Source organism: Neomonachus schauinslandi, chromosome 7 (genome assembly GCF_002201575.2).
Source record: "Neomonachus schauinslandi chromosome 7, ASM220157v2, whole genome shotgun sequence".
Lineage (NCBI taxonomy): Eukaryota > Metazoa > Chordata > Mammalia > Carnivora > Phocidae > Neomonachus > Neomonachus schauinslandi.
In genome coordinates, this window is record NC_058409.1 from 94,683,959 (window position 1) to 94,709,645 (window position 25,687).

The window sequence follows — 25,687 nt, forward strand, 5'->3', positions numbered from 1 at the left end:
TATATATATATATATATATATATATATATATATATATATATATCCTGCTCCCATCTGCTGCCACTCTGCCCTTCAGCCACCTGATTCCTAAAGAATCAGAAGGTGCCTGGCTAAAGAATCAAATAGCAGAGGTGGGGACACTCACTCTGATTTATAAGAGCCCAATAGCAATTCTGTCAGCATGCCTACCACACTCCCCACCCTGTATTAGATTCTATAAAAAGTATTTTTTATTACAAAACTCCCCCATATTCTCCAAATAATATGATACAGCACTTTATGTCTCAGGCAAAATCTGAGATTTTGTTAATATGAAATATTTAGCCCCAGCTACTAAAAACCTAAAACTACCTAAGGGAACCATGGTTGTGAGGGGCAGGTATTAGCTGTGGAGTGAAGAGGGCAAATAAAGAGTGAATTAATAGTAATCAGATATTGTGTAGTCATGTGTGTCAAATGTCAAATCACCATTGGAATTAGCATTGCATTCAATTTAGAATTTTGCCACGTTTTAGCTGAGAAACTTGAGGCAAGTCATTCAACCTTTATAAAAATAAGTCTCATCACCTGTGGAAAAGAAAGAGTGAAATCCTTTTCATGATACTACTGTTAGGATGAAATGTAAAACTAATATTCAAGTGACAAGCATCTTTCTTTCTGACCAGTAATAGCAATACAGAACCAACTGTCATGAAAGCAATCAATGGCATTTCTGAGGTCATTACAATCCCTGGTTTTGACTTTTCAGTCTTACATTTCTCTCACCCTGAGAGAGAGTTTTTCATATTTGTAACTTCTGTTGTAAAAGTTCACTATGTCAGTTGCATTAAATCTCTTATAGATCATGTAGAGGATAAATTATACGTAAAGAATTAAAGAACATTTCAATAAAATTTTCTGTTTGACAAAAAATAATACATTAATATTAGGTGGTGATTGACTTCACTCAGGGAAAAGTGTTTCTCATATAATACATTTATTTTATATATATAGTATATACGTGTCAGAAAGCCTCCTAAAATTTATTTTACCAAGATCATTACAGACAACAAGGAAGGGTGTGTGTCCAGAAGTTTATGAATTTGTTTGAAGTTCAGAGCTTTATGCCCTAAACTCTTTTTGACATTTGGTTATACACCCAAGATGCAGATCTACGTATCATACAATATGAGGGTATAGAGATCACAGAAAAACGGAATTTCACACACATAAAACATATTCTATAAACACTTCTTTCAAAACAACTACAATATAGGAAAACTATCTTAATTCTTTATTGTCTTCCTCTGGGTATCGACTGAGGAAATGTCAACACTTAAAAGCAGATCACATATAGCAGAAGTGAAAAAGGGAAAATAAATGTGCACAATGGATCACAGCAATTTGGCCATACAAATACGGTCATGGATGAAAAAACTGAGGCTCAGTAAGGTTCAATGCCTTGCCTGAGATCAGAGTTTCTAAGTGGCAGATGGGATTATAAGGCATCGGTCTACTATTATTTCAAGGTTCTTGCAGCCAACCAAATTGTCTTTTATATAAATATTGACTCATTTCCAGGAAGTCACTGAATTCCCTGTCCATCATGCCAGCCCTGGGTCACTGCTGGGCTTCATTAAGAAATTTATTCTGAGTCAATTTAAAAAAAAAAAATCATGAATTTTTTTCATTATCTTTTAAGTGCTATATCTTGTTCTTAGGGACACAAGATATGCCACTTTACCTACAGCCAGATGCCTCTTTGATTCTTTTTTAGGTAAACGCTTCTTTGATTCTTTTCTACATCCTTGAAAGCAAACATTAGAGATCCGAGCAGACAGTGATGAAGCGGGACTCTGCTGCTGCTTCCCTTGTCTAACTTTCAAGCAACACTGGCTAAATCGCTTTATAATCTTACTCTTGAAGTAGTTATTCCAGAATTGATAATATAAATATTTTAAGCTATTAATATGAATAGACTTTTACTTTCTTGACCCTTGCCCTTAGAAAATGGATTAGATGAATTTTCTGGCCAGTTTGCTACCCCATCAAGAAGGCAATGGCATCAAATTTTGAAATGTGAAAATGGCTGATTGGTCTTTAATGAAAGATTCTAATTTATACCAGTTTCTTTGAAAACACATGACTAGTTTCTGTAAATAGCCTAAATGATCACAGTTCCACCAATTAAAGTTAACAAGCCAGTAGCCATTACAGCTCATATCAAGAAACAAATACATATTACTCACAACTATAAATATGAACTCAGAAAGGAAAAGTGATGGAATTAATATGAATCACAATTCTTCCTCATTTTCCTTACTCCAGAGATGTTCTAAACTAGATTATGGTCTTTCGTACAGTCATACAGAAACCTCGTGGCTTGAGCCAACTATCAAGCTATATCAGTAACCCATCTGGGACACCTGGGGCAATTCTTAAATTTAGAACCTGCACCTGTTTTCTTTATTCACTAGTGTTCCCCAAGTATGGTATGTAAGAGTAAGAAAAGGGTTCACATCTTTTTTGGCCCCCGTAGTTTTATACTTACGAATTCACCTTTTATTTATGACAAATGGTATTGGTCTTCTACTTATGGTAGCAGCATAAAATTTCCTTTTAAAAAGTATTTTAAGGAAAAGAAGTGAACTGATTTTAGTAAAAGCACTAAGTAATGTTGAAAAGGGGTGGGGAAGAGATCAAGGTTAGTTAACACCAAGAAGATAGAGGAGGTCGGTGCTATGGACTGAATTGTGTTCCCCTCCCCAGATTCATGTGTTAAAGTCCTAATGTCCAGTGCAGGGATGGTATTTGGAAACAGGCCTTTAAGAGACAATTAGGGTTAGATGAGTTCAGGAGGGTAGCACCTTTATGATGCAATTAGCAGCTTTTAAGTAGAGGAAGAGAGAGATCATTTCTGTCTGCCCTGTGAGGACACAAGCCAGAGAGTGGCCAAAAAGAGGACCCTCACCAAGAACCAAATCATCTAGCAACTTGATCTTGCATTATCCAGCCTCCAAAACTGTGAGAAGTATCTGCTGTTTAACCTACTCAGTCTGTGGTATTTTGTTATAGTAGGCCAGTAAGACTAATACAGTGAGAGAATTTAGAGACACATATAAAAGAGAAGCACATCCAACACTCTGGGATGAAGAACACAATATGAGGAAGAGAACTGCCCACCATGAGGTTGGGATGAGCTAAGAATCCAAATGAAATCTGATCAGATAGAAGAAGGACTCCCTGAGGCTGCATTGAGCAGGTACCACTCTTGGTCATCTTAGTAGCAGAACCCTTTCCCATTACAATGAAAAAAGCAACAGGGAAATGAAGAAGAAATAGGGGTGGGGCAACATCTGATCTTAATTAGCTCCATCCCAAAGGCAGGACTGGAGAGAAATTTGGACAAGAAAAAAAAAAAAAAAGAAAAAAGTGAGTAGAAGAATTTAACATGGCTATATCCCTGAGAGCTTCTGAACCATCGTGTTCCAGTTACTTCCATTGGCTTATTCATAATCAGTACCAAGAAACCAACCCAATGGCAATTCTGTTACTTCTCATCCATTCTATTAGTGTCAATGCCTGGGAGGGAATTGGGACTCACTCTCCTGAGGACCAAGGCTGGGGGCTGGAGCAATGGCAGCAATGTGTTGATTAGTTCAACCAGTAGGGTTCAGACCACAGTGAGGAGGAATGAGATAGAACCACAAATTGAATAATAGCTCAGTTGGATTGATATGCAGATCTGATAAATATTTAAAGTAATCCGTAAGGACTTAAATTTAGAAAATACTGGTTTAATGGCAAGCTTTTAAAACATAAAATATAACTAATAAATACATTTAAGGGTTAATAACCCTCTTCCATCAAATACAGAGCTCAGAAGTTGTCCATGTTTATGTAATATATTAATAACTGGGGTGGGATATGAAGTTGGAAGCTCATTAAAAGCAGAAAACCCTTGGGGCACCCGGTTGACTCAGTTGGTAGAGCATGTGACTCTTGATCTCAGGGTTCTAAGTTCGAGTCCAACTTGGGTGTAGAGATAACTTAAAAATAAAAATTCTTAAAGAAATGGAAAACCGTTATGTACTAACATAAAATACCAGAAATAAACTAGAAATAATATCCATTTTTTTTTTTACCTTGGGCTTTACAGTACTCTCAATGAACCAGGATAAATAACCAAGTTCATTAAGTGCTTCTGTAAGAATTGTGAAAATACATGCCATTTGTTTCTTTATCTTTTAAGAACCAAGGATATAGGGATTTACCTAATGAAAGAAAGAAGGAAAGAAAGAAAAAGAGAGAGAGAGAGAGAGGGAGGAAGGAGAGAGGGAGAGAACTTTGATAAATGAGATAGAATGGCATTTTCTATTTATTGGAAACATTTGCTCTCAGTGGACCTATATAACCCTATGCCAAATGTAAGGAATTCTATTAAGAGCTCAAAAGGGTATGAGGGTTCTACTTACTTAAAGGTGAAGTGTAGTACTGAAATTATTTGATGAAATGAAATCATATAGTGTTCCTGTTTTGAAAGTGTTAGCAAAACTAGGATCAGTTGTGACAGTCATAGAATGAGATTAATAAATAACAACAATAATAAAAACCGAGCTCTAAACCCCAGAAAACCAATTTTGAAACAATTACAGACAAATATTATGGGGTGCCTCTGAAGAGTTTTTGCTAAATTCCCTCAGCACAGCGCTGATGACAATAATGTGCAGTGTGTATGCAATTCACTGCACACACTTGAAAATGTACTCTGCTGTATTTTGTATTAATGAACAAGGCTACCAGCTTAATATACCATCGTTAACAATAGAATTGTTCACAAGTGTGAGGGTACAATAATGTTTTTCCTATGTGACTTCACATCCACGAGAGAGAATTTTTGGGGGTGGTGTTTTAAAGTCATTACTGAGGCTTCTGTGGCTAGTGGAGTTATACCATTATTCTTAAATTCTAGGTACCAAAAGCTGGGAATCAGGAGGAGACATATGTACTTAGAAGATACTACTTTCTTCAAACAAGATGGTGATGGTACTAGACAAAGAAATCTATGTTTGACTACTAAAACAGTGGGGAAAGGGATCAAAGAAAGTTGAATAGTGATAGGTCTCGAACTTCTAAGTCAAAGAAATATGCAACATCAGTCAGGTCAGGCTCAGAATCTGATTCCGCTTTGACAGGCATTTTGTAAACTCTCCACTTGCTGAATGAAATCAACATTCGTGATAAGAGTTCTCAGAAAAATAAAATAAGAAGTAGAACCTAACAAGCATAAGTTGTAAAAAATCTACTGCTAATAATGAATGCTATGAACAATCACCTAGTTAGAGAAGTCACTCACCTTCACTAATTTTTATCATTTTTCCTTTCAGTGTTTCATTGGATTTTGTACACATATGCCAAAAAAATCAAAATTCATTATATAAAGTGATGTCACCAAGATAATAGCTAGTGAAAAAGCTGTCCAATATTTGTCTATTAATGTCTTTGACCACATCAGCTGACAGTTTCTTTTTAAGTTTCATATTAAAACATTTCTGCTATTAAAGCAATTATTTTTTTCCAAATCAATAACCATTTCTTCTCTTGACTTTCAAGAGTCCCAGCTTTGCTGTTATTGTTTATTTTGAAACATGTTATTTAAAATAGTAAAGTTGTCACTGTATTTTGTTAAATAGCACTATTATATTTGATAACTATTCGATGGATAAATACTCTGCAAATCACATTTCTGTAGAAGATCATGGTTTTCTACCTCTATGGTCTGTAGTAAACATTCTTGAGAGGTTTGGAAGCTCTAAAGCGCATATCACAATTTAAAACTTCTGGAAAAAAAAAAGATCTTTGTTTCTAATTTGTTCCTAACTTTTATGGGTTTTGTGGCCTTGGGAAAAATACGTAATTTCTGGGTCTTGATTTCTCTATTTGGAAAATGTGAATAATAGCATGGCTTCCACTGATGATTAGGGGCATTAAAACAAAAACAAAAACAAAGACCAAAACAAAAAACAACCTATATGTTGAGATTACAGGGAAATAGGTCTGTTAGAGGTGACAGGGAGACAAAACTGAAGTCTAGCAAACCAAATACAGCAGAAAAGCTGAACTGGCTAACCAGCCAGGTTTTTTTTTGTTTTTTTGTTTTCCTTTGTTTTTCCATTTGAGTGCCTTTAAACAATGCACCCACCTTCAAATTTACACAATCCCCGGCATTTGTAATAAATAACACCTGGCAGCCATACCATATCACACAGGAACCTATGTTTCAAGTTCCGGCAACAAGTCCCACTTGACAGGATCAGGATTCTCGTTTCCTATCTTCTAACCTATGGAGTGGCTGGATATGACCACCAGGTATATATATGCTAAACTGCCAGGAAGCATGAGTGAGCACCACCTTTCTGCAAACAAAATCCCACGTGAACTCCCTCACTCAGAGAGCATCCCTGACAGAGCCGGGCAGAGTTGTACGACAAGGCTCCCTGGACCATAAAAGCAGGATGCCTGTTTCTGCCTTAGCCCTGATCTTCAAGTCCTTCTCCCTTCCCTTGTTATTTTGGCCAATCTCTGTCTTTAGACATACTGTTCTCTCTCTCATCCTCCCTTCCTTCTTCCCTTCTTTCCTGGCCATTAGTCAGCTACCCATTTGGGGCTCTGCTGTGTATCTGCCTCCTGGGCCATGTGACTCTCTGATGACTGTCTCCCCCTGATTCTGAATCCCTCTCTTCCTTGCTTTTCAATCTGCTCGCACTGCCAAGTTCATGCCGGTGCTTTAACAAAGGCTTCACTCTCAGGGTCCTAGGAGAGCTTCCAGATGTTTTCCACTGAAGTTACCCTAGGCAGAGGAAAGAACATATACCCCTGAGGGACCTGGGGGCTTAGCCCAGAGCAGCCCAAAGCAAGCTTAAAAGAGCTTTAAGGTATTATGTTTTGTTTTAAAAATTCATGTGAATTTTATATTCTGTTCCATAAATATCTCCATATTTGTGTTAGTATTAAAATAATATCCGCCCCCCCCAACTTGTTGAGTGAAATTGATGCTCCTGGAAGATGTGTCATGTTAATCCTATGATATTTTGTGCATATTTTTATAGCATCATCTACCTTCTAGGGATTCACATATCCACGTAGGGGTCGACTTTTCCAATCCTGGTATTTCTTCCCATGTGAAGGCTGATCTATTAGCATAACTTGCCTGGCCAAATGTGAGCACCACCCCTCTCCCAATTTCTTCCCAGGGGAGGCTAGAGGGACTTAATCTGCTTGGTGGATTTTAAAGGAACAACTTCTCAGCCATCATTCAGTCCCTTTCTCTCTCTCCTGTTTTTTTTTTTTTTTTCCCTCTCTTTCTCTCTCCAAAGCAAGCTTCTCACAAGATACACAGTGCTACTTTGTTTCTCTAGACCATAACGTTTGAAAGGGTGTGCCCAAAGTCTGTGTATGGTGATACAGGGTCAGAACAGGGTTACCTTCAGGAGGGAACCTTCTGGGATGCTGCAAAAGTGCTAGGAGGTGGCTACGGATGGACATACACATATAAAATGTTATGACTTTTTGTAAGTTATACATCACTGTAAATGTAAAAAAATAAAAAGCAATAACAATAACAACAAAAAACTAAAATTTTAAAAAAGAGGGGTTTGGTATTTCTTCCCCCTAAGGCATTTCTATGGGGTTCCAAATTCTGCCTATGCTTGGCAGGGCATGTTTTTCCATTTCTATTTTCTAATATCAGTTTTATCAGTAAGTAGGGTGATATTCTGATCTAATATTCCTTACCTTTTTTATATCTCTGTTGGTTCAGAAATCTGAAATGCTGTTTATCCTGTTTATCAGTGCTACTCTAGAGGATCTCAGTAACTAGGATGGGGATCCCCTAAGGAAAGATCTGGCTGGTCTGTACCTTTCCCTATAGTGCAGGATAGGTGTGACTGTGGCCTAGGAATCACAGCGGTATCGGAGACAAATCCCCAAGTCGGAGCCATATGCTCTGTCAAAGGTGCTAGGACACAGGCTCTCAATCAGGACTGTCACCAACAGCCACGTAGGAGGTACATTACCCCATTACCGCATTCTACACTCAAGAAAACAATTAGCCCACAGCTTGTTATGTAGTAGCTATTTCAAGAAGCATCATTCTCTTCACCTTCTATTCCTTGATTAGAGCTTTTGTGTCCCTAAGGAAAACAAGTAACTGACACATTATCTAAAAACTATGTTTTCAAGAAGAAATAAAAATATTTGTAACATGGTAAGAGAATTTCTAGATATCTAACCCTTCACCAGTGTTTTAACCTAACCACACTGAGATACTGCTAAGCCAGGAAGCATTTTGTTGTATGCCATTTTCACAGAGAATACTCGACAGAAATTTGGTGACAGGCTACAAAACTACATGCAGACGTGGTCAGAGTTCAAGTTATGCTTAATTACGGGCTGTCAGTTACCAAGTGGGAAGTTCAAAATGTAACAGTTAACCAACACACATGCTAACCTATTCCACAAGAAGAAAAACATTTTTTAAATAGCATTTAACATTGGCTACAAAGCCCTGGAAAGAAGCCAGAGGAAAATAAGCAATTAAAAGATTGTTTTAAGTGACAAATCTACTTGTCTGAGCAAATAAGAGGATGGGACTAGCATTTGGAATGTGCGGGTATCCCAAGGAAGGTGTGATAAAAACTCAGCACAGGATTTACTGAATCACTGGCATTACTCGGACAGTGTGTGTTGGGAGACAAACAGGGCTGGGTGTGGTCCCACCTGGCTAACCCTGGCTGCGCTAACCCTGGCAGGCTGCAGGCAGAGTTTTCCAGATTGGAAACAGGACTCAGAACTGCCAATGACATCTGACTGAGAGCATAACCTTGGAAGCCACAGTGCCTTGATGTCACATGGGACCCTGTGAATGACCCAACCTCTCTGTGCCTCAGTTAGCTCATCCGCAAATTAAGAATCACTACAGTACCTACCACATACTGTCGTGAGGATGACACGGTTTAATAAATGTAAATGCACTCAGAACTAGGCCTGGCACAGAGTCATCACTACATGTGTTAGCTACTATTATTTTTGTCTGCCTAAACTAAGATGTTTAGGAAATCTCTTCATGAGCAGCACCATCTGCAGATTATAAAAGCACACACATATACAAACTCTGATCTATATTTCTATGTCTGTATAAGCCCATTAAAATTCCTGTGTCATTCTTCACATGGCGTGACTGTTTGTACACTGGGTTCAAATAACTCAGTTATTAGCTGTGCCCTAGCCGTCTAATTGAATTTACACTGCTTAGCCTTAAGAGATAAATGCCTATAGCAATATGCTACAATATACAATGAACCTTACATACAAGAAGGGTCTACTAAGGTCCCAGACCCTTCCTTTTATTTCCCATGTTTCAACAAATTGTTAAACTTCAGCTCCGCAGCTCCTTCAAAGCTATGGAGTATAAGTGTTGTCCAGGTTGTCCAACACTGGTCAATATCTTTTATGAACTCCAACCACATGAAAGTCTACACTGGATTACTTCCTTGGTAATGAATATTAGATGACATATGATCAAAGGGTTCTTCGAGTGTGATCAGCTTTTCCTACCTAACTCTGCTGTAAATTGTTTGTGGATAAAGAACATCACATACCTTTTGTGTACAGGACACAGCTTGAGCCCAGTAAGCACTGACAATTTATTGCAGTTACCCTACAGAGTTCTAGATCTTGCATACTTTCCATATCCCAAACACTGTGCTAGCTTACATGTATCAACTCATTTAATACTCATACTAATTTACTATTCCCATTTTACAGATAAGGAAACCAAGGCTCAGGAAGTTACAGTACAGATCTGTAGAAAAGCTGGGATTCAAACACAGGTCACTTTCATCCCAGAGCCTGAGGCTCAATATTCCAAACTGGTCAATTTAGAGATACACTTTCCCACGACTCCTCTCCCATTCATCCTCTCTACCTTGCTCTCGCACTACTGCTTAGTTTGGGGTTTCATCCTATTTTGCTTGAGCTATGGTGGTAGCTTCCTAACTGCACTCTCTATGTCTTCTATGGCCTGGAGAGTCGGTGGAAAGTCAGACTCTGGGACATCTTTAGAACGGGTCCCAGGAAAGGAGTGGAGAGCTGGGGCTACCAGTGATAGATTCAGTCAGCTTCCCAGACTAGGCTGCTCTGGCCTGGAGCATGCTCTCTCAACATGCCATCAGTCCACACACATTTCCCTGGAGTGTACTACATTCCAGGCACCTTACCAGGTTCTGGGGGCAGTGAGATCAACAAGGCATAGTTGTAGCCCTAACAAAACTCAGTCAAAATGAGGGGGAAAAGAACAAAACTGAGCAATGAGTGCCAGGGGAAGGAGTGCCTATTCCAGAGAGTTAGAGAAGGTTTTGCGACTTTAAAAATATGTACTAGCACAGGGTCTAGAAGAACAGACCAGGACTATCAGGCTCAATAATAGCATTTCTGAAGGACAAAACTACTCTTACGAAGGCAAGGGAATAAACCAAGATCACCAGGTGTATGTTTAGTTGTTCATTCATTGAGGCAATGTCTGTTTAGTAGCTACCTTGTACCAAAGTAGCACATATGACCCTAAAAATACAAAGATGAATTTGACATGGTCTCTGCCCTGGGAAGAGTGCATGGTCCAGGTGGGTAGATAAGCATGCAACATGCAAACTGAACAATTACAGCACAAGGTGATTAGTGCTATGAAAGTGAATGGAAATAACAGTTACAAAGGTACAAACCACAGAACAGTCAATTCTGGCTGAAGACGTGGATGCAGTACCTGTGAGCAGGGCCATGGTGTCAACTTTCCAGGTGAGGAAACGAAGGCTGGTATTTTCTAGAAACGGTAGACTAGACTAGTGGTTCTCAAAGCATGGTCCACACACCAGCAACATCACCTGTGAACCTGCTGGAAGTATACACTTTTGAGCCCCATCACCCGCCTACTGATTCAGATACTCTGAAGGCAGGGCCCAGCAATCTGTGTTTAACAAGCCCTCCAGGATACTTGTGATGCACCCTCAAGTTGAAGACCCTCCTGGGCCAGAACATAAAGGGAGAAGCAAGAGGTGAAAAGGAAATGACAAGAAATAACCTTCTATAATAAACTGGGGCCGGTTCACAGTGGACCTTATAAGCCATGCTGAGAAATATCATTCTTAAGCTAATCACAGTCTCCCTTTTCTTATTAAGATGGTGCTATGCCAAGCTTGCACCTAGGTCATCTCATTCACCCTTCAAAGTAACTCCTTATACTAGCACTATGTTTTTGCTCATTTAACATACATGAACTAGGAGGCACAGGAAGGCTGTGCAATTTGTCCCAGATTGCAAAAGTAATATTTGTACACTGCATCATACACTACAGCCTTCAGTATTAAATGCTTTGCTAAAATGCCTTCTATGGAGAGATGTCCTGTGCATTGGGGTCTCGGGTGAGGGTACTAAGATGCTAGAGGGTTTGAAGTAAATCCATGGTCCTATTAGTGTTTTAGGAAATTCCTCCAGAAGGATCCTGGACAGCATAAGTATTTTGATGACAAGGTTAATTGCCAAAGAGGTGCCTCATGGAGGAGTTTCAGATACGCCACTGCTTTGTTGTATAAAAATGGAGTAAAATGAATATTTTGATGTGTTCACACCATCCAACATTACTTGCATTAATGCAAGTAAATGTGAGTGGCTTGGAGACCAGAAGCTCATTAAAGTAATTATTCATTAGTGGCTTTTTTTTTAAACTTGGACTCTAAAGGCAGATCTTTCCTTTTCAAGATCATTCCTTTTCAACCCATTTAATGTTTCCTTGTAGGGTCACAATGTTAATTTTAAGGTTATGTTTTAATGGCTTTCTAAATGACACTTTCATTGTAGTAAAATGAATGCATCAAGTCACTCTTGCAGATAGAGATGTACTATCCAACTAATAGTTGTAGAAGGGTATGAAAATTTCTAAACGATTAATTTGAAATGTATTAATAACCTACATATTTAAAGAAACCAGATAAAAGCAGTGCTGTTTTCACTGAAGTTATTTAGTGTATGGAATGCTGCATACAAACTGCTTTTTGAATCCCTTACAGACAACTGCTTTTGCTCATTTCAAAAATCCCTAATTCTCATTGAGAGCTTATATTTTAAAAGGGACCATTCATAGAGAAGGTACACATTTGGGAAATATTTCTGTTTCCACTAAAATAAATAAATTCTTATTCTCAGCCCAAATCAAAATTACTAATTTTATTTGGTCAAAGATGTCTTTCTGGTGGCTACATGTTACCCCACTTGGGAAGCTTCAGGCCATAGGGCAGTTCTCAATTAAATGTTAAGGCAGGTAAAGAAAATGCACCTATAAATTCGTTGCTATATCTAGTGAATTTATGGTTCCACTATAAATACACTGATTTTAGAGATTATTGAAATAACTATGCATGAAAATATAAGTCAAAATATTAATACAATAGTCTGGAGCCATACCTATTCACAGAAGTTGATCTTACACAATTACCTTAGTAAGTTAGAAACTCCAGGGAAACTTGGCGGCCTAAAACTTTCCTTAACTCCACATCTGAAATTTAGTGATGATCTTTGGGGTTTTCCTTAATGCAGTGTTTAAGTTTAAATAAAATAGATATGTGTTAGCTTGGAAATTAAATCAACAAATTATAATTTGCAAGGCATTCAAAGCAGTTCCATAAGGTAACGTCATTATCCTGGTATTTGTTTTTATTATTATTATTATGCCGTCAGCATTCTTACTGTTAGAAATAAGTAAGTTTCCTTTTGTTATTTTCTAGCTTATAATTCTTCCATCTTAAGTCGATAAAGAGGAATTAGCAGTTGGGACAATATACACCATGTATTTTTCTAATTTTATTTTTTATTTTTTAAAAAGATGTATATTTAAGTAATCTCTACACTCAGTGTGGGGCTCGAACTCACAACCCCAAGATCAAGAGTCACACGCTCTACTGCCTGAGCCAGCCAGGCGCCCCTCTAATTTCATTTATATCATTTAACATAAAGATGAAATTAATATCAAGGGTATTTAAAGAAAGAGGGGGAATCATAAAAGGGCAAGTTGAGGGAAATATGTGAAAATAGAAAGGACACCCTAACCATTTGCCAAGAAATGGAGAAAAATTTGGAAGTTGGCAAGGGAAGATGTAGGATCCACTTTTTGCCAGCTGGTAGAGACACCGCCTTCTTCCCCAGGGGCTGCTGCCCTGAAATACGCCCGATCATCTATTTATATTGCTCCTCTCCCCAAACCCACGCTCATATCCTCATATCTATGTCCTGGTTTGCCATTTTTCAGAAATGGCTCAAGTTCTATATCTGTAGAAGTTAAAATTCCCAGCTTCTCTGAATGTGCATATGATGTTTTTTGAGGTTTTATGAGGTTGCTTCAAATCCAATGAACTATAGCACCTGATATCTTCTCTTCAAGTCATGAGAAGTGTGGGACAGGAAAATCACAGGTCAAGATGAAATAGAAATTCGTGAGGCAGAGCTTCCCTTTTTGTGCACATACTTTTAATAAGAAACATTCTGTCCCATGAATTCTCTATGTAGTGGTTGAAAGAGAGAAATCTAGAACAAGACTGCCTGATTGAACCCTGCTCCGTCACTTGCTAGCTGTGTGACCTGGGGCAGCTGATTTCATCTCACAAAGCCATTTTACTTACCATAGATAGAGTCAACAATCCTACTTGAAGAAATATTGTGAAAGTCGATTTAAAAGTCATGTGTAAAGGACTGAGGGCAGTGAGTAGTACACCATCGGTACCTAATACAGATTGTCTCCAGTTAGTACAAAGCAGGTTGTGTACTGAATAAAAGAGTCATCAGCAAATATTTCCATATATCTGTGTATCTATACATATCTGTGTAAATAATTAAAATACTGGGTCAGCTTAAGAAACATCAAACAGAATATGGCCACTAACTCCAAGAAAATTACAAAATATAGGGAAAAGAACTACACAAAAGCGTTTTGTTAAATAGGCTCCATAACTGACTCTAGGCCACCTCCTGACACCCACACAGCGTCAACAGCACAAACTCTGCTCAAACTCATTTCTCAATGGATCTTACCTAAACGTTACACTCCTCAGTTCTTCCGGTACAGGCCGTGACTGCACCGGCTCTTTGTGTTTGCAACATGCATCCGAGTTTGTGATCGCATACTTATCTTAGTGATTACTTGCTTTCTCACTAGGCTGTAAACTCTCTGGGAGTAGGGGTTATGAAGTCCCTCTTCCTTTAATCTGTTTTTATCTTTGGTTACCACCATCACACGCTCCTCCCCAGGTACATCTACCACGTCTCTGCAGACATTCTGGAAAGATGGTTTTCACGCTTTAGGGCACATCAGAACCACCCAAAGGATGTCTTTAAACACAGACTGCTGGACTCCACTCCCAGCATTTCTGATTCAACTCAGTGAGAACTTGCATTTCTAACAAGTTCCTAGGTGATGGTGTTGTTACTATTCTAGGAACCACACTGTGCATTGTCCTCAAAGCAGTACAGCTATTTAGTTCCACTGTGAGGAAATACCGTATAGTTTTCAAGGTACCACCAACCAGTTTTAACCAAATCCAGATGCCTATGATGATGATACATCAACACTGTCTAATCACGATAGTATGTTCTTGTTGTTTTTCACATTTAATCATCTTAGATTCTAAAGATAATGAAAATAATAATAACACTAGAAATTGTATTTTCAGCCAATGAAGAAACCAGCTGTCACTTATTAAACACTGGCTATTGCTAGGCATTGCCAAGGCCCCTGACACTGGTAACTCTCCCATTTGCAGGTGTTCATGTACTACCACTGGATTATAAACTCCCTGGGATAGGAGATAGAAGCTTTATAACCCTCACAACATCTAGCACAGTGCTCTGTTCATAACACATGTTCGGGAAAGTTTTACCAAAGGAAGCAGTGAATGCCATATCGGAAATTAAAAATAAAGCAATGGTGCCCCTTTCTATAAGCTACACAAAAACATTATGTGGGAGGTAACCTTCCAGTAGAGATCTACTGAATGCCTATCAGGGGCAAAGTTTTATATAAAGTCATATTTTATACCAATTTTAACTTGCAATCTAGGAGGGGAAGTAAGGCAAGTATATAAATAATTATATCCCAAGATGGACATAAAATAAAACAATACAGACAAATTGCTATGGGAGTCACAACTTAATACTAGGGAGATGGTCCCAGGATAGTATATCATAAAATCTCCCTTTGTCCTTACAAAAACATTTATATTTTTTGCCTTTATTTCTTGGAATCCTAGAATTTTATCAATGAGACATACCCTGAAAATAAACTTTTCCCTAACCATTTGGTCTATAGATGAGGAATTCAAAGTCCTGTGAAAAGTAAAGAGCCAAAGATCACAGAGTGAATCTTCTTAGAAAAACCATGTTGCTAGACTAGTGTTATTACTAACCACTGAAAGTGGTGGCAGGTGAAGCTAGTCTCCACACAGACAGTACTGGCCTGAATTACAGCAGTCCTAGAGATACATATTTACATTGTTTAAATTAAAAAAAAAATCCTTTTACTAACTAAGAGCTCAAACCAGATTTATTCAGAATAATATGATCTAACAAGTCTACCTTTCTCAATAGAATTAGAAAATGCATTGCTGATATTAAAAGCTCTGGAAGATGGCCTAACTTGTTCTGGATATAAATATAACTTTTCTTTTTCTGTACTTTTGGCAGAATCATTTCCTCTCTGCATATACCTGCATATACCTTTATATAGAAAGCAGATTTAAAGATTCATTTATCTTCCTTTAAGGAAGAAAATATTGTACGGGGAGATTATGAAATTCAATATTTTGAGAGCTTAGTTAAATAGATATATATATATATTTTTTAAAGATTTTATTTATTTATTTGACAGAGAGAGACACAGCGAGAGAGGGAACACAAGCAGGGGGAGTGGGAGAGGGAGAAGCAGGCCTCCCGCCGAGCAGGGAGCCTGATGGGGGGCTTGATCCCAGGACTCTGGGATCGTGACCTGAGCAGAAGGCAGATGCTTAACGACTGAGCCACCCAGGGGCCCCAAATAGATATATTTTTAAAGTAGAATGTGAGGTGTCCCTTTAGGATGAGTTTTCCTATACATATCCAATCCTGTGCTATACATCAGGGATACACTGAAAAAAAAATCTCAAGGTCCATTTATTCTGGACTCCTCCCTTATAAGTTATACCCCTGGTTCACTGCAACTTGAAATAGGCTTTAAGATCCTGGGTCAACAAGAGAGAAGAAAGAAGGACCAGAATCTGGCCTGCTCATAGAAAGACTACGGTAGTAAACAAAAGACTCATTAAAAACACAATTATTTTCTAAGAAGGGGAGGAAGAAACGATTCTGCAGAGGATAATTATATTCTTTCTGAAGTTCACTTCTTGTCCACACATTACTTTGCACATCAATATAAAGTTCTGTTAGTTTGTTGAGAAACATTCTAAGTACAGCTCACACCTTTATATATCCGCATCAGAAAAACCATTTGAGGTCCATGAAATCCTGTATAATGAGACCCACCTTTTAGGAGGAGAGCTGGCTCTGGGAATAGGCATATCTTGATTATCTGAGGGTCACACAAAGTCCTTGACTTCCCCCAAATGTATTACTTTCAATTAGCTACAACGCTGACCTCCAAATCTACTTGGCTTCCTAATTCTGCCATTAGTCATTCCTTTGAGTTAGGTATTAACCATCAAAGGTTACCATTAAAGTGTATACATGTTATGCTAAAGGGGAGTGTGGACCATTAACATCCATTTACACATTTGCCTGGATTTATTAAGCTCATAAGCTGTCACTTGAGAGCACAGCCTATAAGGAACAGAATGCACAGAACAGGTAAATCAGCCTGGGGAGGGGGAGAGTGGGGAAGAAAGGGAGGGAAGGAAAAGGACAATGCAGTTAATGGAATATACGCAAATATCAAATGGGGCAGCCTGAAACTTGACCACTATAAACCCTAGTAGCAAATATTTAGGAACAAGTTGCCAAATAAAATAAATTCAGCAGGCTCAGCATATTGCTCACGTACATGAATCCTGAAAGATTCATTTTATTTTATTTGTTACTCATAATTAGTAAGGTAAATACACAAATCAGGACCTTGGGACTAAAAACCCAAAAGAGTCTAATGATGCTTTACCACATTTTGGATTTCAACCACAGATTTATTTATAAATTAGGATGTGTAGAATGTATCCGTTAGGTTGAATGCAAGACTATTGGAAGAAATCTGAAATCAAATAATTTAATCTTTCTGCCTCATTTTATCCATCTGGAAAAAAAATAGCTATGGCTATTTCCTACCAATTCTCACAGGGTTGGTACAAGATTTAAATGAGCTTCGCAATCTTTTTTGAGATTCCGTAGAAGCTGCTTGCAATATATCAAAGTATTTAAACTGTGTTCCCCATTGTATAAATTCAAAGTACTTGTCAGCACCCCATGAATGTTTTACTAAGGTCACCTGAAGGAAACACATTTATTCCAGGTTTCTATTTTCCACTCTAATCTATATAGAGCAAGGTTTTTGATCTTATCAGTTGTTTGATCTTGGCAGTTATAATCAAGGAGTTTCCTATAAAAAGAAAGAAAGGGCTACGCACTCCTAGAGACTTTCAAACACACTGCACTAAGAAACTGGAGACCTACAGTCTAGCCCCTCACTTTTCTAGTGCTTGGGGCCACTGAGCAGGACCCTAAGACTCCCTTCCCCAACAGATGGTGATATGTAATCTGGCCCCTCTGTAACTCTCCCATCTTCCCAGGTACTACTGTCCCGCTCCCTCACCGTGCCCTGGCCCCGCAGGCCTTCTTTCTGTTCCTCAAACACTCGAGCTACTTTCAGCTTTAGTGTCTTTGCACCTGCTATCCGTACCGCCTGGTGTATCCCTCTGTCAGATCTTGGCGTCACTGGCTCTTTCTTCTCATTCAAGTCTCAGCTAAAAAGTCCTCTTTTCTGAAGCAATTTTCCCTGACTGGCTGCCCCACTGCCATGTTTTGTTTCCTACCACCACACCCAGGCTTTTAGTGTTTCCTTAATCTTCAACAGCCATCTGATCTCATCTTACCTATTCATTTATTTATTATCCACCTCCCACTGGAAGATGGTCTCCACAAAAGCAGGGACCCGGTCTGCATTGCAAAAGGCTGAAAATCCAGCACTAAAAACAAAAACACAGGAAAAAGTGATCTGGACCCTGTCAACCTTGGCAAATATTTACTGAGGAAATGAAAGAAGTATCTTGGCACTGGGAGCCACGTGACCTGGTTTTCTTTGCAGCTATACTCCTAACTAAATCTGTGACCTTTGTCAAATCCACTGATGCTAAGAGCTTGGATTCTTTGTCCTAGAAATGGATATATGAAGCATATGTGCTTCTGCTCCGCCCTGCTGCACCCATGATGGGCATCTTTAGTTGATCTTGTCACTTTTCCACCAAACCATATGGGCTTCACATTCTTTGTCAACACAGCTCTCCAAGCAGCCACTATTAAGACTTTGCTGATGGCATCTGAGATAAAACGTTTTCTGCCACCACTTCACTAGATGATCTCCAAGGATACTTTCACAGGTTCTGCTCAGATATCTATGATTTAAGAAAAGGGCCAAAGAAAATCCTACATTAAAGGCCCTTCTACTTCTGTGTCTAAGTCAAAAGTAATATATGAAAATTCTCCCAAGCCAAATCAAGAGTGCTAAAAAATGAGGGCCACACACCAAGGCCTTGGGCAGCAAGAGGCACCAATAGGAAATATAAGTTCACAACATCACAAGATGGCATGAATGTCTCAGAAAGACACCTCCTGATGACGACTAACGACATATTGTCCTTCTCTTCTGAAGGTCTAAAAAGGCCACATAAGACTTATCAATATCATAAGAAACAGTATATTCACTGTCATGCTTTTTTTTTTTTCCAATTCCAATCCCATTCTGGGATAACAGTCAGTATGACTTTGTTGGAGTCCTACTAGTAACTGTTTGCATAACCATCTCTACTTTCTCACTTCTCTCAAGGTGAAGAGGTTCAAGCCTCATCATCTCTCTGCAGAGCTTTACCAATTTGGGCTTTCAGCCTTTTCTAGTCTGGCCTCCCCTCAGCTTTTCCTCCACATGGCATGAGACTGCAGTTTATCAAATAAAATCCTTGCCTCTTGGACCATATCTCTCCCCAGCTGAAAATGTTTCATATCTTCCTATCTCTTTCAAGGTGGTGCCTACACTCTTGACCGTGATCCGCTGAGCCCTTCCTGATGTAGGCATGCCTCGGCACTTCCCTCCTTCCCATGCTCCAAGGCTCACTTCTCTCTCTGTTCAGTGTCTTCCTCCCTGTCCTAACCAGACTGATTCAGCCAAGGAGACCAGACTCACAGGCCACCTCCCCTTCGGGTCTTCTCCATCTCTAACCCCATCCGCAGGCAGAGATGTGAGTCTTTCTACGAAATCACGTTACACTGTGTCTATGCTTGTCACCTACCACATTATCTTATAATTATATTTCATTTTCCCTCCTCCACTAGACAGAGTTCTTAGAGAACAGAAATGCTGACTTTTACCCCTGCTTCCTCTGTAGCTAGCGCAGTGGCCTTCATGAAGCAGGTGTTTAATAAAATGAACTAAAAAGTAAAATTTTAAAATGTGACCAGTTCCCTACTTTGGGGGTTGGCCTTTCTTTGAAGATTTTTTTTGTTGCTGTTGTTGTAGTAAGTCACCAACTCCTAGCAGAGTACTCATTATGTATTATATACTCATTAATGAATTTTAAACACATTATTTCCATGTAATAAACACAAAGCTATTTACTGGACAATTTTCTATATACTTTTAAAACATTCACTCATTTTTATATTCATTTGGATTAGGTACTACTGATACCCTCATTTTACAAATGAGAAAACTGAGACAGAGACCAAGTAATTCACCTGGGTGACACAGTGAAAAGGCAGTATGAGCAGGAGGTGACCCGCGTGGCTCTTGGAAAGGACGCTTGCATTATATATAGGACTAAACCATGGCTGAGTCCTCCGATGATTGCATCGGGCAGAACCAATGATCAGAACTAGGCAACTCCTTGTCAGCTCTTTTCACCTCTATATTCAAAAAGCCTTTCTTAAAATACTATCTTTTCAAGACCTTCTCCAGAAGAAAGAGTGAAGGATGAGAGCTCTTTGAGAAAGGCTGGAAGAAGAAAAAGCAAAATACACAGAACTCGGTACTCCCTCGCTAGGCAACATCTGCTCCCCTCCCTTCCCCTTCACTTGTGATATATTGGCACATAAGCAGCAGTGATACTCATGAGAAAAATTACAGTCATCAAGGTTATCTCCCCAAGAAGCAACTCTCTTTATTAATATGCTTCAGATTGTTGCAACACTACAAAGCCAAAAATAAGTTTTCTTTGATCAATAAATTGTAGGCTGAGAAAGAAAATACTAATTTTCCATTTCTTTGAGAACCAGCACTAATATATAACAGAGCTTTCCAAAAGGGTTCTCAGAAACCTGATATAGAATTATCTGAAATTACACTCGACCATCCTTACGAGATCATTTTGTTCTCTGCCACTTTAGAGAGGTGTCTTCTGGACTTGGCAGGCATTTTTTTAAATAAATCTTTGTGTAAAGATATATTTTTCTATTTTAGTGTAAGCTTGGCAAAGAAAGCATAATGCATTTCCAAGTCAGTCCCTAAGAGAAAGATTGTTGAACTCTCACTCCCCTGTCAATTCTGGGCTTCAAAACATGCCCCTTTCACCTCCAGAAGGAACTTCATTTTTAACCCAGTACAGAAAGAAATATCAAGCCTTGCCTTTCATGCAATAAAATGCGTATAATATCAAACAGCCTACAAAGTGGAAGAATGCCATGAATAAATATGAATAGTCATGATAAAATAACAGCAACTGTATTGGAGACACATTTAATCATATACTGAACCAGAGAGGTGGTATCAGATAGTAGAAAAAGAAGTGGATGGACACTTAGTCCTAGGATTAGAGTTGTGGTACTCGCTTTGCCAAGAATTTTGGTCATTTATTTAAATTCTCAAGGTTTCATTAGTCATCCAGTACCTGAAACAGCCATTCTCAACTGGGGATGATTTTTGTCCCTCAGGGGATATTTATCAATTCTGAATACATTTTTATTGTCACAACTGGAGAATAGGGGGAGGGATGCTACTGGCATCTGGTGGGTAGAGGCCAGGGATGCTGCTAAACATCCTTCAAGGCATGGGCAGCTCCCCAGAAGAAAGAATTATCTGGCCCATATTGGGAAAACCTGTTCTAAAATGAAGTCAGATTAAATAAGCTCCAAAGATTCTATCATCTTTGTGATTCTAAGAGGTATGGTCCAAATACCAGACCCATACCTCTCTCATTTCTATAAGCATCAGGGATTTGGCTTTTAATCATGTTTCCTTCTATGTTTAGGGTCTCTAATCCCTGTGAGGAAAGGTCACAGAGACAAACCTTAAAAAAGACAAGAAGTTAACTGATTCAATGGATCACTCAACAAATATTTATTGAGAGCTTTTCTGTGTTCTGATCATTTTGTGAGGCCCCATGATATAGTTATGAGCAACTGACACATCACTTAACAGTATTCCTGAGGTCTAAACTATAGCACCTTTAAAACTAGTTTCTGGATTCAGTGGGTTAAATTCTTCAGGTTCCATAAGCTGTGCACTGAATAGTGAAGGCCAATTTGCTATCATGCATACTTACAATAGTTACCAGATAAAACATTCTGGTGGTAAACTTTAAATTCTTAGTAATTTCAAAGATAAGAGAGTCTACTTGTTTCTACAGATGTGTGTTTTCATGTGGAATTAATTATAATAAAGTCTTATAAAGTCAGGCTAATTGAAAGGCCAGACTAGTAGAAATAAATTTTTGAATTATAAAATATCTAAAGGAAATTTTTTGTGCTATTTTACTTTCCCAAAGCACATTAAAAAAAAAATCTACACATAATATCTCACATCTTTAAATCCATCCTGAAATAAGCGTATAATGCTTTTTATTTAACCCATTTCATAGGTCATAAAATCAAGGTTCAGAGACAGAGTACCCTGAACCAACACTGCCAGAGAACTGGCATGATGGAATGCCTTAATCAATCGTTACTAATGATTTATAGCTATTGTACCAAAGTACCAGCTCAAGCACGCCCCTGTGGCAATCACAGAAATGGACCACTTGCATCTCCTTCTGCAGGCCCAACATTCCTGGCCGCTGTCTCTCTGGATCCACTACCACATTCACACAGAGCCCTTACTTCTCCTGGGATGTTCCCTGCCAATTGTTGCACAAGTTCACTGCTGTGGGACAGGATTCCTCCAACAGATGACTTTGGCTTGAGTACTCCTGCATCAAACTGCCCAAACTGTCCTGGAACTCTGCAGCAGTCTGAGACTTTTCCTACTCAATCTACCTTCCTTCCTCCTCTTCTTTCATAGGCGTCAAACCTACATTATGGTCTGAAGCCTTTCTCTGCTACTCCTGCTTCCTCCCTTTTATGCTTCACAGATGTTCCCCTCAATAAATCTTCTGCATGTATAATCCCCGTATCAGCATCTGCTTCTCAAAGGATCTGAGCTAACACAGGCCTTTTCTGCTTCATAAATGAACAAGCACCATCAGAGGGCTTACCATGTGCCATACCATGTGCTAACTCCTGTATAAATATCTCATGTAATTTTCAAAACAACCCTGTTAGGTGTGCATGTATTATTATTCCGAGTTTGTAAATGAAGAGCTGTCCCAAGATCTCTCAGCTACTTCCTGGCAAACCTAGGCTTCAATTTAGACAGTATGACACAGTAGACCCAAGTTCTCTTAACCACTATGCTACACTTTCCCAACGATTTTATTTATTGCAGGTAAACATTACTACTAAAGCACGTTTAATTCATTCCCTAATTAAAATTCTTTTTTCAGCATCGCTGTGCTATTTTTTCTTGCACTATAATTTATTTTCTATTTTTAAACTTATTTTTAGATTTCCAAATACATGAACGTGTTCTTATTCTAACGGAATCAAACAAAACAGAGGCAGAAATACTATTTATAACCAACTAACTACTGACCATGGCTTTCGAGGAGGTAAATTTCAATGAGTAGTTCCCTATCTGAATTATTCTTCATTCCAAGTGAGTCTAGTTCTGTGATATCTGAACCTACAATTTGAATCCTGGTGTTCAGCTGTGAATAAATGGTGAACCACGGGTGCCCTAAATTTAAAGAAGAGAATCAAGGGGAAATGCAGCCCTTATTATTAAGAATAAATACATATAACTGCAGTGAGGAGTCCATCCTTTAAAGGAGATAAATGTCTATGTAGGTGTCCTCAGATTTTTTTTTAAAGCCGAAGTGTAAGTTGCTCACCTCTCAGAAACCATTTTTATAGACTCTGAGACTAGCCCAGCCTCCTGAGTTAGACTCCCAGAACCAGTCCGGGTAGCCTTACTCCTTCAGAGTCTCCTTTCTGTGATCTCTCCTTTATTGTGCAAATTCAACTTTGGTCACCTACACACTCTTCTTTAACAAAAGTTACTTATTTTTAAGCCTGTGATCTTGGATCTCAGCTTCAAGGTCTTCCTGAAGTTTAGCCGTATGACTTTGTTATTTGCAAATGCAGGTTGACTCCTGCACTCTCACTTGATGCTAATGCCCTTTACTTCTCATTCAAAGTTTCAGAGTATCTTCTCTCAGCAAACAGAGAAGGCATGGATAAGGTGGCATTCCCTTCTCTAGTGCCACATTTCAACTTGATCTTTTCACTCTTTCTGTCAAATTCAAATGTCACTCACTATTCATGTGCATGGGGAGGATTCTAATATACACCTCTTTGGCTTCTTTCAAAATTGCTTCAGTTTCTCTCAAGCCAAAGGCCTTTTCAACCTTTGGAAATTATCTATGGGACCCATTAACATGACTTAGTACATAATACAGATGCTGTTGAGGGTTCAAGAGAAAACAGAGAAGGTAAAGTTAAAAAAAAAAAAAAAGAAAGAAAGAAAACAAACAAACAAAAAGGCAAAAAAGAAATTAGAAACATTTAGATGTGGATTTTTTTCATGAAGAATTCTAACTTACGTGAGTGAAACCTCTGCATATTTGTTCCTTCCTTGTAGAGGTAAACTCTCACAGTCACAGTCAGTTTTAACAGATATCTCCCGTAGCAGACATTAGTAATTATTTTCCTGATAATACAAGTGGGAAGTTCAGTAAATTTAGCCCTTACAACTTGGCAATTGAGTTTTAAATATGAGAATTTTCTAAATCAAATCCTGATTTTTCCCAAGTAAATAAAAATCTAATTGGGTCCACCTCTGCCTTTGTAAAATTAAGCTCATAATTTAAAATCATGTTTCTGAAGAGTTTTCCCATACTGATATGGGAAATACTCGAAGTATTAAATGAATGAAAAGGGCAGTCCATTACCGCATACACACTATCAGTTTGATTTTGTCAATATGGATGGATAGATGGATAGATAAAGAGATAGAATTAAAAAGTTTGGCAGAAATAGGAAATAAAGAAAATGGTTTTTCTGGGAACTGATGTGGCTCTTCAGTGGGGGTTGAGGGAGGGGTAGAGATATGATGTTTAAAGATTGGGGATCATTTGTTTGGGGCTAACAAAGGATACAGATCTTAATCATGGGTCTGGCCACATCCCTCTGAGGAGCAGAATGGGGATATAAGCTTGCTCAGATGTAGCCTTTCTCTATACTGATTGTTAGAACCTTATTCCTGTCTCATAAAGCTTGTAAATAAAACTAGATAGTTGTCTATGAGTTTTATTCCCACCATCTTTGTACTCATTCCCAGTTTTCCAGGACCAAGGATAAGACAGTTAACCATGGTTGTCTTTGGAGGGGGAGAAAAAAATTCCCTTAAAAGTTTTATAAGTTTTCAACAATGAGTATGTATTACTTTTACAATTAAAATGTCATAGGTAAGATAAAAGATTACATGAATTTTACGTAAGATTTAAGGAAGCTGACACTTCGTATGGATTTAACTTCTTGAAAGGGTGAATACTCTAAGCCTTTGGGGCAATCCTAGAGATGGACATGAAGTAATGGACCCTGGCTCTGCCACTGCCTGCATATGTGAGCCCCTTTGTGCCTCACACGTTTCTTTTCCCCCAAATTGGGTCATATGCCATTAAGTTCCCATCTTTGCTAATTCTCCATCCCAGTTAAGCCTGAAGGTCCCTGGTCAATAAGTTATCTTCCAGGCAATGGCTTGTCTCCCTCCTTGTTTCCCATGCTGACTCTCATGCACCCCTGCCTGAAACTGCATATTTTGACAACTCATCTAATGCTGCTTCCAACCCCCTAAGATGCACATCTCTTTCAGGATATGACTTGGAGATCATGGAATTAAATTTTTTTAAATTTATACTCTTTTCCAACGAGCAGCATCCCCTCTCCCTCTTTCTTCTACTCTTATTACCATGTGCTAATTTGACTAGGGTGCATTTGGAAAGAGGCCATTATCATGATGTTATATCAATTTGGCCCATATCTCTTGATGCCACACCTCTGCTCTAATTGCTCCATTCATACTGTGAATTTCCCAATCTTCCCTTAGGAAAGC